At 52.8% G+C, this 16,481-nt stretch overlaps 1 protein-coding gene and 1 long non-coding RNA gene across 3 annotated transcripts in view; one reads left to right on the top strand and one right to left on the bottom strand.

Annotated features, from left to right (window-relative positions):
* The window catches only part of LOC135406068 (uncharacterized), a 361,545-nt gene that overhangs the window by 165,481 nt on the left and 179,583 nt on the right, over positions 1–16,481 (top strand). The gene's annotated exons all lie outside the window — the stretch shown is intronic.
* On the bottom strand, positions 12,724–15,078 carry LOC135406177 (uncharacterized). Its single transcript, XR_010426196.1, has 3 exons — positions 14,803–15,078; positions 13,232–13,334; positions 12,724–12,973 (listed from the first exon to the last, which is right to left on the bottom strand). It is a non-coding gene; the product is annotated as an uncharacterized LOC135406177 (long non-coding RNA).

Here is a 16,481-nt window from a genome sequence, read left to right as displayed (position 1 = left end):
TACTGCTGGCTGCTTTATGCATTGTTCCTTGTGCTTTTAAATGCATTCAAAGCATACTAACAAAGGCAATGAGTGACGTGTTTTTAACATTGTCTAAACAGAGCGGGGGAAGTGTAGAAGATATTGCAGAAACCTGGTTGGTAGAGAGAGGACACATTAAAGATTCTATACCGCTGGTCTCACGCTAAAGCAAGAAAACTATTAGAAGGTCACTGATCAGTGTGTTTGTGAAACTGCTTTGTCTAAGAAACTGCAAGGCTGCATTGTCTGCTGTGAAGCTGTATTGTTTAAGAAACTGCATACGTGATAGAAAAATTAGAGCAACAGGATGGGAAAGGTAGAGAAAGTAGCAAATAGTAAATAAAGTAACTATAGCCATGAGAAAGAGGCAGCATTTGCACAAATATAACTTAGGTAATTAGGAGCCAATGATGAGCTTGTATTTGGAATATTAATGAGCCTAATTATTAACCTTTATAAGCATGGAGCTTACAGCAATAAAGTTGGATTAGTCATGATCAATACTGTGATCGTGTGATACTTTCCCGTCGTCCGCAACACACAGGTAATAAATTTTCAGACAAAAATTAGGGAAGATTTGGAAGAAGAGGAATTAGATACAGGTGAAAAACTTTACATTGATGGTTCATCTAGAGTGATAGATGGAAGAAGGAGATCAGGCTATGCTATAGTGGACGGAGTTACCCTTCAAGTTAAAGAATCTGGATCTTTGTGTAGTACGTGGTCGGCTCAAGTATGTGAACTCTATGCCTTGTTAAGATCTCTTCAGTTGTTGGAAGGAAAGATAGGAACCATTTTCACGGACTCCAAGTATGCTTTTAGAGTAGTACACACTTTTAAAAAAATATGGGAAGAGAGAGGACTAATAAATACCAAAGGAAAAGGGCTGGTACATTGAAAGCATGATTCGAGAAGTGTTAAAAGCCCTAAGGGGTCCAAAACAAATTGCAGTGGTGTACGTAAAAAGTCATCAAAAGGGATTGAAAGTGACAGTCAGAGGAAACAATCTAGCAGACGCTGAGGCAAAGAGAGCAGCTTTGTTATTAGTACGTGAACAAGAATCGGGAAGTGAGCAGGTTCCTAAGTCTTTTAGCAAACAAGAGAAAGAAAAGTTGTTGCAAGTCGGTGCAAGAGAGGAACAAGGAAAGTGGTTGTTATCAGATGGAAGAGAGGTGATTCCTAAGGGCTTTGCCCATAGAATTATGAGAAGGTTGCATGAGCAGACGCATTGGAGTACCCAGGCATTGGTGGACCATTTTGAAAATAGATATGTATGTGTAGGAGTGTATGATATAGCTAAGAAAGTTTTGGAGGGATGTCTGACTTGTAAGAAGGTGAATAAAGGGTATTTAAGAGAAAGAATTAAGGGTAGAAGGGAATTGGCAAAAAGACCATTTGAGAGAATCCAAGTCGACTTTACGGAATTACCAAGAGTGGGGAGGTATCGATACCTATTAGTGTTAGCGGATCATTTGACGCATTTTGTAGAGGCCTTTCCCACTGCTCGGTGTACAGCTAAAGTGGTATCTAAAATCCTATTAGAGGAAATTGTACCTAGATATGGTGTAATTACTGCAATAGACTCAGATAGGGGAACTCACTTCACTTCGTGAGTAATTAAAGAAGTAATAGAGCTGCTAGGGACCAAGTGGGAATACCATACCCCTTGGCATCCTCAAAGTTCAGGAAGAGTAGAAAGAATGAATGGGGAAATTAAAAAACACCTGACTAAATTGATGCTGGAGACAAAAATGAATTGGATAAAGTGTCTCCCTTTGACATTACTATACATTAGAACTCAACCTCGGACAGATACTGGTATTTCACCATTTGAAATGTTGTATGGCATGCCTTATGAGTTTGGGACCCCAGTAGACCATCCGAAGGTTGAAGATACCCATTTAAGAGGATATATTATAGAGTTAATGAAGAGGAGACAAGAACTAAGAAAGAAAGGACTTGTAACTCAGAGACCACCTTTAGACTTGGCTATACATAAATTCCAGCCGGGTGATCAGGTGTTAATTAAAACCTGGAGAGAAACATCACTAACTCCACAGTGGGAGGGGCCATTTGTTGTTCTTCTCACTACAGACACTGCAGTAAGGACAGCTGAGCGAGGGTGGACCCATGCCTCACGAGTGAAAGGACCAGTAAAAGATTTTGGAGTGGAGAGTGACTTCAAATCCTGGGAACTTGCAGATGAAGATTAAGAGAGTGCGGCCCACAGATGAACTTTGAAGAAGAGGGTGTAAGGCCCAGCCTGTATTCTTTTTTCCAGATACCCCAAGGACAGACTTTAAGGAGAGCGTATTATGTTCCCTGGAATTTAGAGGGAATACCTGAACAGACTGGAGGTTCAGGACTGTATAGAATAGTTGGAACTCAAACGGTTTTGCCTTTTTGCTGCGAGGTGGAAACAGACATACCAGGCGGACGCGACCCACATGGAATATCCTGCATAAAACATCCCGGGTCTACTCATTACAGCTGGGTAGTGTGTAAGTGCAAGAAGTGTGGTAAACAGTGGTGCTGTGTCTCAATAAGGGGACAACCTCATTGTATGAGGTGTAGAACAGGTTCTACTGAATCTATAAGAGAACAATTAGCTAACGCGGAAATAATAAAGGCATTTTGTGGTTGGGAGTGGTTAGTCCCAGAAACTTGGGAGGTGTATGAAAATAATTGGAATAGAGTACTGATAGAACTGTGCCGTACTAGATTCTCATGGAAATTGGAAAAACCAATCGAAGGAGATATATTGAGTTATTGGGGCTACTTGACAAAATTCAAAAACTCGAAATAGAAGAGTCCCGACCTGAATCGGTGGAAGACGATAGAGCAATTTAATCAGTATTCCCTGAAGAATACCTCTGCTGCCAAGAAGAGCTAGAACCTCGTTGTTCCCTGCACAGGAACAGACGAAGGAAGGTAGAGGGGTAGGTGTGTGGGAAATAAGAATCACTGATAATACAGGGATGGGACTCAGAAACAGAATGGGGCAAAAATTGGCAATAATCATTGGAGCAATAGTTTTTATGAGTCTTCTGGAATGTGCCCACCAACCATTTGAATGGACCATGATTAGGACAAAAGATTCTAAGGAAAATGATAACTGCTATAAGTCCTAGATTCAATGTGACCGTTTGTGACTTACCAATGGCCAATATACCCCAGGAATGTGGACAGGGAGGAAAGAAGCCCTCTGTGACAGTTAACAAAGGACCTACATATTGGTGCCCAACCTCTAACCCAGGGAAGTCTTTTTGTAATTACCCAGGGCATTATCATTGCGGATATTGGGGCTATGAAACAATAGCTACTGCTTGGAGGCCAGAAAAGCCAGATAAGTACTTACGGGTGCAGTGGGGACCAAAGCCCCAGGAATCATGGATGAAGGAGGACTTCAAGGAGCTCATCCAACAAGTGAAAGCTATGCGTGAAGATCTCCAGAAAGGGCAGGAATCCAGTAAGTGTGATATTCAGCTGCTCATAGAAGGCCTGAAGAAGGAACAGGGTGAGCAGGGCCACTCCCAAGCACTTCCATCTCTCTGAACACCAAAGCTGCTCTACAGGCAAACCACTCTGAGAGCTCGTCCTGCACAGCTCCTCAAAGGGGCTGGAGAAGGACGGCCCTGACATGGGGCACAGCTTTTGTGCTGCCTGACCCTGAAACAGCTCCCTGCTGAAGTGTTCTCAGCAGGTGGTCATGGCCACACTTGTCTCCCTCATCTCTGCAGAGAGTGTGTGCTGTGAGTTCTCTGATCCCCTGATCCTTGTTAAGGTTCCCCCCTTGCAGTCCTGTCAGCGTCTCTCTCCCTTTCCCCACTCCCCTTCTCCCACTCCCCACTCCTGGGGCCGTGTTGGGGCACATGTGGTCCCAGCCTTGTCTTCCTGTTGAAGATCCACAAGGAGACCCAGCTCCATGAGCACTGCAGGTGTCTCTGAGCACAGGGGCCTGTGGAGAACAGCTCTCCCTGAAGGAGCTGGTGCTGGGAAGGGAAGGAGTGAGCGGGGGCACAGACACCCCAGTGGGCCTGCTGAGCCCCAGATGGTGCTCCTGGGCCTGGCTCAGGCAGGACACAGTGTGTGTTGGGGCACAGCCTGTTGCACCCCGGGCAGGGAAAGGGGAGACAAGATGGGCCTCACCTGCCTGGGGGTCCTGTTCTTGCTGCAGGAGCAAAACTGTGGCAGTGAGCAGCCCAGAACAGTCCAGGCCTTTGGGCTGTTCTCGGCTCCCATTCCCATCTAATGCCCTGTTCCCGTGGCCAGGTTGTCCAGGAGGAGGAAGAGCAGCCTCAAACCATTGCCTCCCGTGTGATGTTCTCAGCGACTCCAGGACAAACAAAACCTGGAGCTCAGCAGAGCCGAGGCCAAAGGAAACTCTCCCCCTCAGCGTGTGACACGATCCCAGGCCGCAGCCTCTGTCAGGAGCTCCAAGGTGGTCTCTGAGCCACCTCCTGCCCTGCAGGCAGTGGGGAAGGACCCCTGGGTGGCAGCTGATCAGACTGGCACTGCGGTGCCCCTCCAGAGGAGCACAACCAGGCCGGCAGAGCTGCTCCCCACGAGCTCAGGGGATGGCTCTCCCGAGGAACGTGGCATTCCCAAATCCCTGCCGGTGCCCACAGCCCCTGAGCTAGTGGTTCCCTCTGCTCCCGAGGCCAGTGAGGCTGTGTCTGAGCTGCAGGTAAAGGCAGCCAATGTCACCATCAACCTTAGCCCTAGGATACACCAGGCAACCTGACAAGGTTGCCGTTCTGCTTAAAGCCCTTCCCGCAGACAGTGCAGCGGAAGGGCCTCTCATCCCTGTGCGTCCGCTCATGCCTGAGGAGAATTGAGCTGTTCCTAAAGCTCTTCCCACATTCCTCACAGAGGTAGGGCCGTTCCCCAGTGTGGATGCGCTGGTGGGTGATGAGGTTGGAGCTACCATGGTCTGCTACCATGGCAACTATCATACATTCCATTCCTACGGTCAGTTACCATGACAACCATCAGACATTCCTGTTGCTACAGTCAGTTACCATGGCAACCAGCATCCATTCCCACTGCAACCATTGGTTACCATGGCAACCAGCATCCATTCCCATTGTGATGGTCACTTACCGTGGCAACCATCATACAGTCACGTTGCTGTGGTCACATTCCATGACAACCAGCATCCATTCCCGTTTCTACAGTCAGTTACCATGGCAACCATCATACAGTCACGTTGCTACGGTCACATTCCATGACAACCAGCATCCATTCCCGTTTCTACAGTCAGTTACCATGGGAACCCTCACACATTCCCATTGTCATGGTTGGTTATCGTGGCAACCATCACACATTCCCATCACTATGGTCGGTTACCATGGCAACCACCATACAGTCCCATTTGTTACGGCCAGTTACCATGGCAACCATCATATATTCCCGTTGCTACACTCAGTTACCAGGGCTACCATTGTATATTCCCATTGCTACAGTCAGTTACCAGGGCAACAATCACACATTCCCGTTGCTACGGTCAGTTACCATGGCAACCATCACACATTTCCATTGCTACGGTCAGTTACCATGGCAACCATTGTACATTGTCATTGCAATAGTCAGTTACCATGGCAAACATCACATTTTCCATTGCTACTTTCAGTTACCATGGCAACCATCATAAATTCCCATTGTTACGCTCAGTTACCATGGCAACCATCATACGTCCCACTGCTACAGTCATATACCATGGCAACCATCATACACTTGTGTTGCTACGGTCGGTTACCATGGCAAACAGCAAACATTCTGGTTGCTAGGGTCAGTTACCATGGCAACCAGCAGACATTCGCATTGCCCATGTCAGTTCCCATGGCAACCATCAGACATTCTCTTATAGGTCAGGAATTTAAGAGAGTTTGTCTTTCCCCTGCCCTCCCAGTGTAGGAGAGACGCAGTTGGAGTGGAAAAGGGGGAGATGGGCTCAAAGGCTTTCCTGAAGTCACAAGAGACACATCCCCAGCCTTTCCCTCAGCTACTGAGGGGCTCATTGTGTCAGAGGAGGAGACCAGGTTGGTCAGGCAGGACCTGCCTTTCCCAACCCCACACTGGCTGGGCCTGATCCCCCTGCCCCAGGGGTGGAAACACAGTCCAACCGTCTGTCATGGACTGATCCAGGCCACACTAGAGAAGGGTGAGGCTCCCGAACACATCCAGTACATCCATGACATCATTGGAGGGGGGGACACAGCTGAAGAAGTTTTCAAGAAAGGACAGAAGATCATCCAGATTCTCCTCCAGGCCGGTTTTGCCACCAAGAAGAGCAAAGTCAAGGGACCTGCCCAAGAGATCCAATTCCTAGGGGTGAAATGGCAAATGGACGACGCCAGATACCAACAGACGTCATCAACAAGATTGTAGCCATGGCTCCACCCACAAACAAGGAAGAGACCCAAGCTTTTCTGGGAGCCACAGGCTTCTGGAGGATGCACATCCCAGAGTACAGTCAGATTGTCAGCCCTCTTTACTTTGTGACCCGTAAAAAGAACAATTTCCAGTGGGGTCCTGAGCAACAACAAGCTTTCAGGCAGATCAAACAAGAAATTGCTCTTGGACCAGATGTAAAGAATGTTCTCTACTCTGCAGGGTGGATTTAGCCATGGATATCATCTCTCAAGTTATCCGTGACTGTGAAACCTGTGCCGCTATTAAGCAGGCAAAAAGGTTGAAGCCCCTGTGGTATGGTGGACGCTGGGAGAAGTATAAATATGGGGAGGCCTGGCAGATTGACTATATCATGTTGCCACAGACCCGCCAAGGTAAACGCTGTGTGCTTCCCATGGTGGAAGCAACCACAGGATGGTTGGAAACATATTCGGTACCGCAGGCAACAGCCCAAACACCATTCTAGGTCTGGAGAAGCAGGTCCTGTGGAGACATGGCACTCCAGAGAGGATTGAGTCAGACAACGGGACACATTTCAAGAACAGCCCAGTAGCCCCTTGGGCACAGGAGCATGGGATTGAATGGGTCTATCACATTCCATATCAGGCACCTGCTGCAGGAAAAGTAGAAAGGTGTAATGGACTGATATCCCCAACCCCAGGTGTCCCCCCAGGAGCCCCCTGTGCCCCCCCAAAGGCTCGCCCTGGGACTTCTGGGTGCAGATGTGGGAGCTCCGGGAAAAGCTGCGCCAGGCCCAGAAGTGACTCCGGAAACTGCAGAAAGAAAAACGTAGCCTGGAGCAAAAGAACCAGCTACTCCAGGAGTCCAGGGAGCAGCTCAAGGAGTCCACAGAGACTCTACATCAGGAGCTCAGGGAGCGGGAGAGGAGAGAGAGCACCCTGAGCTCCAGAGTACGGTGAGCAAAGCACTGAAACCTCCCCCGAAACTGCCCCAAATCCAGCAAAATCCGCCCAAATCCCGTAAAAAACGCCATCAAAATCCATCCAAGTCCCTCAAAATCCCCCTGAAATCCACTCAAAATCCCAGGAAATCCTGCAGAACTGAGCTGAAATCCATTGAAATGGAGCAAAAATCCTTCCAAACCCACTCCAAATCTGTCAAAGATCCACCGAAAATCCCCCTCCAGCCGGAGCTGTGGGAAAGCTGCCTCCGAGTGGGGTGAGGGAACCACCAAAATTCCCCTGAAATCCACCCAAACCCCCGCAAATTCCATCAAGAATCCCTCAAAACCTTCTGAAAATCCACAAAAATTGACCTCAAGTCCACGCAAGTCAACCCCAAACCCCTCAAGATCCCACAGAATTTCCCCCAAAAGCCTTCCAAAAATTCCCCAATTCCCTCCAACTTCTCCACAATTTCCCCAAATCGCCCCAAATTCCAGAGATTTCCTCAAAATCCCTCCAAATGGGAATTTTCTGAGATTCTCTCAAGGATCCCCACAGAAATTCCCCCAAACCCTTCAACAAATTCCCCAATTCCCCACCAAGCCCCCTCCAAAATCGCATCAATTCCCTCCAAATTGCCTTCAAATCCCCCAAGCCCCTCGAGGTTTGGGAATCCAATTTGGGGATTTGGGGGATTCAGGGGGAAATTTGGGGGGAAAGTCAGGGGATTTGGGGGCATTTGGGTGGAAATTCAGAGACACCCAGGGAATGTGGGGGGAAATTCAGGGAATGTGGGGGGAATTCAGGGAATCTGGTGGGATTCAGGGGGAAATTCCAGGCATTTGGGGGGTCAGAGGGAGGATTTGGGAATTCTGAGGGGGGTTTGGGAAGGGATTTGGTGGGGATTTGGTGGGAATTCAGAGGGAAATTCAGGGGGGAATTCAGGAAAATTCAGGGCATTTGGGGGATCAGAGGGAGGATTTAAGGGGGAGTTGGGAATTCCGGGGGGCTCGGGACTTTTGGGGAGGGGGGGTTTGGGAAGAGGTTTGATGGGAATTTGGGGGGATTCAGGGAGAAATTCTGGGACTTTCCCGCAGCTCCCTAGAGTCGGAGCTGGAGCAGCGTCTGCGGGAGGAGGAGCAGCGGCAGAACGAGACGAGCTCGAACATCTCGGAGAACACAGAGGTTTGCGGGGGGCCTGGAATTCCCAAAAACTTACGGGAGAAAAAACCGTGGAAATCCGGAGCCGTTTGGGTGCTTTGTGGGGCGAAATCCGCCAGGGGGCGCCAACGCGGAGGAAAAAAAGGCGGGAAAATCTGAGGGTGGCAGCAATTCCCGGTCTTTTGAGCCCAAAATTCCTCATGGGGGGCCCGAAAACATGGGAAGAGTCAAGGAAAAAAGGCAAGAAATGGGAATTGGCACCAGTGTTGCTGGTTTTTGAACTGAAAACACCTCAGAATTTGGGAAAAATGGGAAAAAAATCGGGGATTTGCTCCGATTTCGGCTTTCTTTTTGGCATCAAAAGCCCATCCCAAAAAATCGGGAATGATTGGGAAAAATGGGGAATTTGCACCAGGTCTGGCGGCTTTGTGCCCGAAATCCACCAGTGGTGCCAAAAAAAAAGGTGGGAAAATGGGGGTTTGCACCGATTTTGAGCTTTGTGGCATTGAAATCTCTCAGGGAGCACCACAGAATTTGGGAAAAGAAGAAAAAAAGGGAATTTTCCACCCAAAATCCCTTGGGGGGAGCACCTCAAAATTCTCATGGGAAAAATGGAATTTTTTACCAGTTTCACGATTTTTCGGCCAAAAATCCCACCGAGGATGCTGAAAAATCGAGAAAAAAAATTTGGAATTTTTACCAATTGTGCTGCTTTAGGCATCAAAATCCCTCAGGAGGTCCCTCAAAAATCTGGAAAAAATGGCACTTTTTTACCCGTTCTGCCATTTTGGCATCAAAATCCGCTTCGTGGCACCTCAAAATTTGCAAAAAGTCAGGAAAACCTTGGGAATTTTGCCCTGATTCTGCCGTTTTTGTCCCTTTTGGTGCCATTTCCCCCCCGTTCCTCCCCAGGCTCATCGGAGGCGGGTCGAGGACCATCTCCACCTGCAGAAGGACCAGATGGCCACGCTCCAGGAGGTGGAAAGATTGCAAAAATCCCTCCTGGATCAGCAGGACGAACGGATCCACCAGCTGGAGATGGAGCGACGCCGCCTCCACAATGACATCCAGGAGCCCAAAGTGGGCCCGGGGCAGAGGGGGGCATTTTATGAGGGGAACCCCCTGTAAACTTTCCCCAAATCCCTAAATCCCGTATTTTTCCCCGTTTTCCAGGACAACATCCCCGTGTTCTGCCACGTGCGGCCCGTGCTGCCGGAGGAGTCGGAGCGGCAGCGGGGGCTGCAGCACCTGCACTTCTCCCCGCAGAACTGCACAACATCATTGTCAGCCAGCCCGACGAGGTGAGAAGGGCTGCACCCAAAAATGCCCTTTTTCCCCTCAGAAACCCCTTTTTTGCCTTCAAAAATGTCATTTTTTCCCTCAAAAATCCCTTTTATCCCCTCTCAAAAATGGCCCTTTTTCCCCTAAAAATTTTGTTTTTTCTCCCTCAAAAATGTTGGGTTTCCCCCTCAAAAATCCCTTTTTCCCCCTGCAAAAACATTTGAAGGGGTTTGGGGGAGTTTTGGGTGGGATTCAGGGGGGTTTGGGGAGGTCGCAGAGGGAATTTGGGGGGTCACGGGAGCATTTGAGGGGGCTTGGGGGTCACTGGAGGGGTTTTGGGGGGTCACGGGGGGTTTGGGGGGTCTTGAGGCTGGTTTTGGGGGTCTCACCCGCCCCCATCCCCCCCCCGGTGAAAGACTGCGTGATCGGCACCCCCAAGCCCAACAGAAAGTGACATGAAGCCCCGCCCTTCACCCCGTTTTTATCTTTTTTTAAAAACAAAACAAAATTAATAAAGATTTGCGTATGCTCAGTGCTGATTGGCTGCCGCTGTCACGTGTCTTGCCCAAAATGGCCGCGCTTTGTTCCCCCTTAAGGAGAATCCCGCTTGCTGATTGGCTGCGCCCGTGCGGCGGCGCCGCGGCCGCCATTTTGCTGCGCCTGTTGTCAGCAAAGGGTCCCATTTACACCTTAATCCGGGCTGAGGCATCTCTCCCTCATGGGATCAGAACACCTGGGCAGGGACACCTTCCACCACACCAGCTGGCTCCAACCCCGTCCAACCCGGCTAAACTGGAAACAAACTTCTTCATCTCAGACCTGCCGTGTACACCCCTGGCATTCAGCACTAAACCAAACCATCCCTGTTCTTTGCTGTTAGTTCTGGAGTTTTGCCCGAGGAGTCCCGGGAGCAGCTCCAGAGGGAGCTCAAGGAGTCCCGGGAGCAGCTCCAGAGGGAGCTCAAGGAGTCCCAGGAGCAGCTCCAGAGGGAGCTCAAGGAGTCCCGGGAGCAGCTCCAGAGGGAGCTCAAGGAGTCCCGGGAGCAGCTCCAGAGGGAGCTCAGCCTCCCCAAAATGTCCCCTCTCCCCCCGGTACCCCCCAGAATACACACAGTCCTGCAGCTGCAGGTAGGACCTGAAAAACCCCCCAAATGTCCCCAAATTCCCCAAAATGTCCCCTGTCCCCCCAGGTCCCCCGCAGAAGACATCGGCTGCAGCTGCACCAGGAGCGGGTGAGGCCTGAGACCCCCACGGTGTCCCCAAACCCATCTCTGATGCCCCCAAATCCCTCCTCACTGTTCCCAAACCCCGTTCCTGATGTCCCCAACCCCAGGTGTCCCCCCAGGAACCCCCCGTGCCCCCCCAAACGCTCGCCCTGGGACTTCTGGGTGCAGATGTGGGAGCTCCGGGAAAAGCTGTGCCAGGCCCAGAAGCGACTCCGGAAACTGCAGAGAGAAAAACGTAGCCTGGAGCAAAAGAACCAGCTACTCCAGGAGTCCAGGGAGCAGCTCAAGGAGTCCACAGAGACTCTACATCAGGAGCTCAGGGAGCGGGAGAGGAGAGAGAGCACCCTGAGCTCCAGAGTATGGTGAGCAAAGCACCGAAACCTCCCCCGAAACTGCCCCAAATCCAGCAAAATCTGCCCACATCCCGTAAAAGGAGTCCCAGAAGCAGCTCCAGAAGGAGTTCAGAGACTCCCGGGAGCAGCTCCAGAGGGAGCTCAAGGAGTCCCAGGAGCAACTCCAGAGGGAGCTCAAGGAGTCCCAGGAGCAGCTCCAGAGGGAGCTCAAGGAGTCCCGGGAGCAGCTCCAGAGGGAGCTCAAGGAGTCCCAGGAGCAGCTCCAGAGGGAGCTCAGCGAGTGCCGGATTGAGTCAGACAACGGGACTCATTTCAAGAACAGCCCAGTAGCCCCTTGGGCACAGGAGCATGGGATTGAATGGGTCTATCACATTCCATATCAGGCACCTGCTGCAGGAAAAGTAGAAAGGTGTAATGGACTGTTGAAGACAACCCTAAAGGCACTAGGTGAGGGAACTTACAAAAATTGGGATAAGAACTTAGCCAAGGCCACCTGGCTCGTCAACACTAGAGGCTCTGTCAACCGAGCTGGTCCTGCCCAAGCAGAATCCCTCCACACTGGAGATGGAGACAAAGTTCCAGCCATCCATCTCAAAGGTATGTTAGGTAAGGCCCTTTGGATCACTCCTCCCTCAGGCCAAGACAAACCCAGTCGTGGGACTGTTTTTGCTCAAGGGCCCAGAAATACCTGGTGGGTTATGAGGAAGGATGGAGAGATCCAATGTGTCCCTCAAGGAAACCTAGCCCTGGGGAAAAACTAATTCTGTGCCCTAAGTTGTGTTTTACAGGAGACCAGACACCAGATGAAAAAGACCCGAACAAAGCGACACCGGTATCCAAGGATGTCCGATGATGAGACAGCCCTAAACCCCCAAATTTCCCTCAAAATCCTCCCTGAATCCAAAAATTCTCCCCTAAATGCCCAAATTCCTCCCCGAATCCCAAATTTCCCCTCCCCAGGGGGAGAGGGGAAATTGGAGACATGTTAGTAACCATTTTCCCCCTGGAGGAGAATTTTGGGGAATCCATCAATTCCCAGCAAGGTGGGAGTGGGATTTGGGGGGATTTGGGGGGACATGAGGGATTTGGGGGGACATGAGGGATTTGGGGGAACATGAGGGATTTGGGGGGATTTGGGGGGGATTTGGGGGACATTTGGGGGGGATTTGATGGGACATGAGGGATTTGGGGGGAAGTTGGGGGGGTATGAGGGATTTGAGGGGGTTTGAGGGTCTCTGCTGGATTTTGGGGGGTCACAGGAGGGTTTGGGGGGTCCTGGGGGAGTTTTCGGGGGGATCTGAGGAGGTTTGGAACATGTCACAGAACAAAGGGAGCTCCAAGGAAACGTCCCGAAAGGCGGGAATGGGACTCGGGGAATTGTTGCAGCTGCTCCTCGACGACTCCAGGAGCAGAGGGCCGCGAGCAGAGCTGGATCCTCCTGTGCTGGGCTGCAGAGAACTTCCCAGGAGAAGCTGTGTGGAGGAGGCACAGCCCAGAGCGGGAGAGCTGCAGGCACGGAGCATTCCCTGGGTTTTTGCTCTGTATTCCAAGGGCGGAGCAGGGATCACTGCAGGGAGCAATCCTGAGGTTCCTCCAAGGATGTCGCTGCTGACCTGCGAGGGACGTGAGGAGGGACAGCTGTGAGTTGTACCTGTGTTTGGATGATGGCAAACATTTCCAACTGGGGGGACACTGGGGACATTGGGGGAGATTGGGGACATTGGGGACATTGGGGGGACATTGGGGGGACATTGGGGACATTGGGGGACATTGGGGGACATTGGGGGGACATTGGGGACATTGGGGGGACATTGGGGACATTGGGGGGAGATTGGGGGGTCAGGGGTCATTTTCGGGGGGTCAAAGGTCACCTGCTGGTAGGTGTTGGTGGCGATGATTGGTCGCAGGATGGGGGGCGGGGCCAGTGGGTCCCCGGGGGCGGGGCCTGGAGCCCCCAAAACCTCCTGCTCGAACCTGGGGGGGGAAGGGCACCGGTGACACCCTCCCAGTGCTCCCAGTAACACCCCAGTGACCCCCCAGCACCCTCCCAGTGCTCCCAGTAACACCCCAGTGACCCCCCAGCACCCTCCCAGTGCTCCCAGTAACACCCCAGTGACCCCCCAGCACCCTCCCAGTGCTCCCAGTAACACCCCAGTGACCCCCCAGCACCCTCCCAGTGCTCCCAGTAACACCCAGTTGGCCCCCAGCACCCTCCCAGTGCTCCCAGTAACACCCAGGGCCCTCCCAATAACACCCCCATCACCAAGCCCCTGGCCCCGCCCACGTGGCAACTGGGAAACCAAGCACCGCCCACTCCCAACCCTTTAGACCCCGCCCCTGTTGCCATAGGAACCCAAACCCCGCCCACTGCCCCAAACCCCACCCCATTGCCATGGACACCCTTAAACCCCGCCCACTTGCCCCAAGTCCCACCCACTATCGCCATTTACCCACCAAGCCCCGCCCACAATCATTAACACCCCAAAGCTCCTCCTGCCTCTAAGCCCCACCCACCAGAGCGACCCCACCTCTGTTGCCATGGCCACCCTCAGGCTCCACCCACCACTCCAAGCCCCCTCCCCCGTTGCCATGGCCACACTCAGGCCTCCCCCCGACCACCACCACCACCCACCCAGGCCCCGCCCCTGTTTCTATGGCCACCCCAAGCCCCCGCCCCCGTTCCCATGGCACTCCTCCCCTCCCTGCAGCCCCGGCCCCGCCCCCCGTTGCCATGGCCACAAAGCCCCGCCCCTTCCCCCCGCTCCTCACAGCGCCATCTCGACCTCCATCTCCTCCAGCCGCTCCTCGCCGCTCTTCGCCGCCGCTCCGCCTCCCCCCGCGCCAAACCCTCTGCAAAGGGGAGGCTCGTCCTCTGGGGAACCGCGGGGCTCAACACCAGGGCAGCAGCAGCAGCAAAGGGACTCTGACAACTGCTGGCACGGGGGGGGGAGGGGGCATTGCAGGCCACAGGGGGAAGAAACCCCACACTTGCTCTAATCTAACACACCTCAAAAGAGACCTGGCAGCATTTAGGGACTCTCAAACCCAGAAGAGGATTTCGAAGGAGTAGCATCTTCCCTGGCAGGGGCCTGCACAGTACCAGGGCTGTGCCCACCCCTGCCCCTGATGGGATCAGCCATCTCCAGCAGGGCCCAGCAAATAGAACTCACAAAGACCACGAGAGCAAAGAAAAAGGCAGTTGAGTTCTCTGATGGTTAATAGCCTTCCTTCACTCTGCCTTGTCTTTACCTCTGATTTTTAGAGTGTTTTAAATTCAGTTAACTACACAGAACTGTCAGACAAAGCCAACTCCTTAACCCAAGGGAAATAAATCACGTGGCACCAGAACATCGAACCTTCCTTGAAAAAAACCCACAAACCCTCTTTTGCTGAGCCTAAAAGGTGACGGATAATCAGTATGTAAGATCCCAACTCTTCCCACTTGTTATGCAAGCAGCATCCTTTAAGTTGTAGTTTAGAGAGCAAGTCATTCCTGTCTGGGATCAATAAAACAACCCGCTGCAGTTTGTTGCTCACGACACGGGAGCAGCATCAGCCTGGGGAAGGCGAAAGGAGCTTCAGCTCCAGCCGCGTTAGCCAGCAAAAAGTTGTGCGCGCGTCTGTGCCAGCCTGGCGGGAGCATCCCTGCGCGTGCGGGGAGGGAGGGATGGAGGGAGCGAAGGATGCTCCCGGTCCCGCCGCTCCCGCTCCCCGTGCCCGGGGGGCAACGCCCCGACCCCCGCCCGGGCCGACTCTGCGGACCCCGCGCCCAGCCCCGCACAGAGCTCCGCCCGGCCAGGAGCCGCGGGGGCACTGCGGGGAGCCCGGCGGGGCAGGCACCGCGTCCCGACCCGGCCCCGCATCCCCGCCGGCTCCCGCAGCGCGGGCCGCGCTCTCCTTCCCCCGAGCCGCAGCCTTTCCTAATTTCCTTATTGATTCCTATTTTCTTTCCCCTTTCTAACCCCCCCCGCCTGCTCCCGGTGCCGAGCCGCGCTCACCTGTGCGGGCGGGGGGGACATGCCCTGCCCTGCCCTGCCCTGCCCTGCCCTGCCCGGCGCGGCTCCCGCAGCCCCGCGGTGCTCCCGGGGTTCCCGCGGCTCCCCCGAGTCCAAAGGAAACTCTCCCCCTCAGCGTGTGACACGATCCCAGGCCGCAGCCTCTGTCAGGAGGTGGTCTCTGAGCCACCTCCTGCCCTGCAGGCAGTGGGGAAGGACCCCTGGGTGGCAGCTGATCAGACTGGCACTGCGGTGCCCCTCCAGAGGAGCACAGCCAGGCCGGCAGAGCTGCTCCCCACGAGCTCAGGGGATGGCTCTCCCGAGGAACGTGGCATTCCCAAATCCCTGCCGGTGCCCACAGCCCCTGAGCTAGTGGTTCCCTCTGCTCCCGAGGCCAGTGAGGCTGTGCCTGAGCTGCAGGTAAAGGCAGCCAATGTCACCATCAACCTTAGCCCTAGGATACACCAGGCAACCTGACAAGGTTGCCGTTCTGCTTAAAGCCCTTCCCGCAGACAGTGCAGCGGAAGGGCCTCTCATCCCTGTGCGTCCGCTCATGCCTGAGGAGAATTGAGCTGTTCCTAAAGCTCTTCCCACATTCCTCACAGAGGTAGGGCCGTTCCCCAGTGTGGATGCGCTGGTGGGTGATGAGGTTGGAGCTACCATGGTCTGCTACCATGGCAACTGTCATACATTCCATTCCTACGGTCGGTTACCATGACAACCATCAGACATTCCTGTTGCTACAGTCAGTTACCATGGCAACCAGCATACATTCCCACTGCAACCATTGGTTACCATGGCAGCCAGCATCCATTCCCATTGTGATGGTCACTTACCGTGGCAACCATCATACAGTCACGTTGCTACGGTCACATTCCATGACAACCAGCATCCATTCCCGTTTCTACAGTCAGTTACCATGGCAACCATCATACAGTCACGTTGCTACGGTCACATTCCATGACAACCAGCATCCATTCCCGTTTCTACAGTCAGTTACCATGGCAACCATCATACAGTCACGTTGCTACGGTCACATTCCATGACAACCAGCATCCATTCCCGTTTCTACAGTCAGTTACCATGGCAACCATCATACAGTCACGTTGCTACGGTCACATTCCAT

This window comes from Pseudopipra pipra, chromosome W (assembly GCF_036250125.1).
Source record: "Pseudopipra pipra isolate bDixPip1 chromosome W, bDixPip1.hap1, whole genome shotgun sequence".
In the NCBI taxonomy this organism is placed as follows: Eukaryota; Metazoa; Chordata; class Aves; order Passeriformes; family Pipridae; genus Pseudopipra; species Pseudopipra pipra.
The sequence above is the reverse complement of the archived record's forward strand: the minus strand, read 5'-3'. Positions and strand labels throughout refer to the sequence as shown.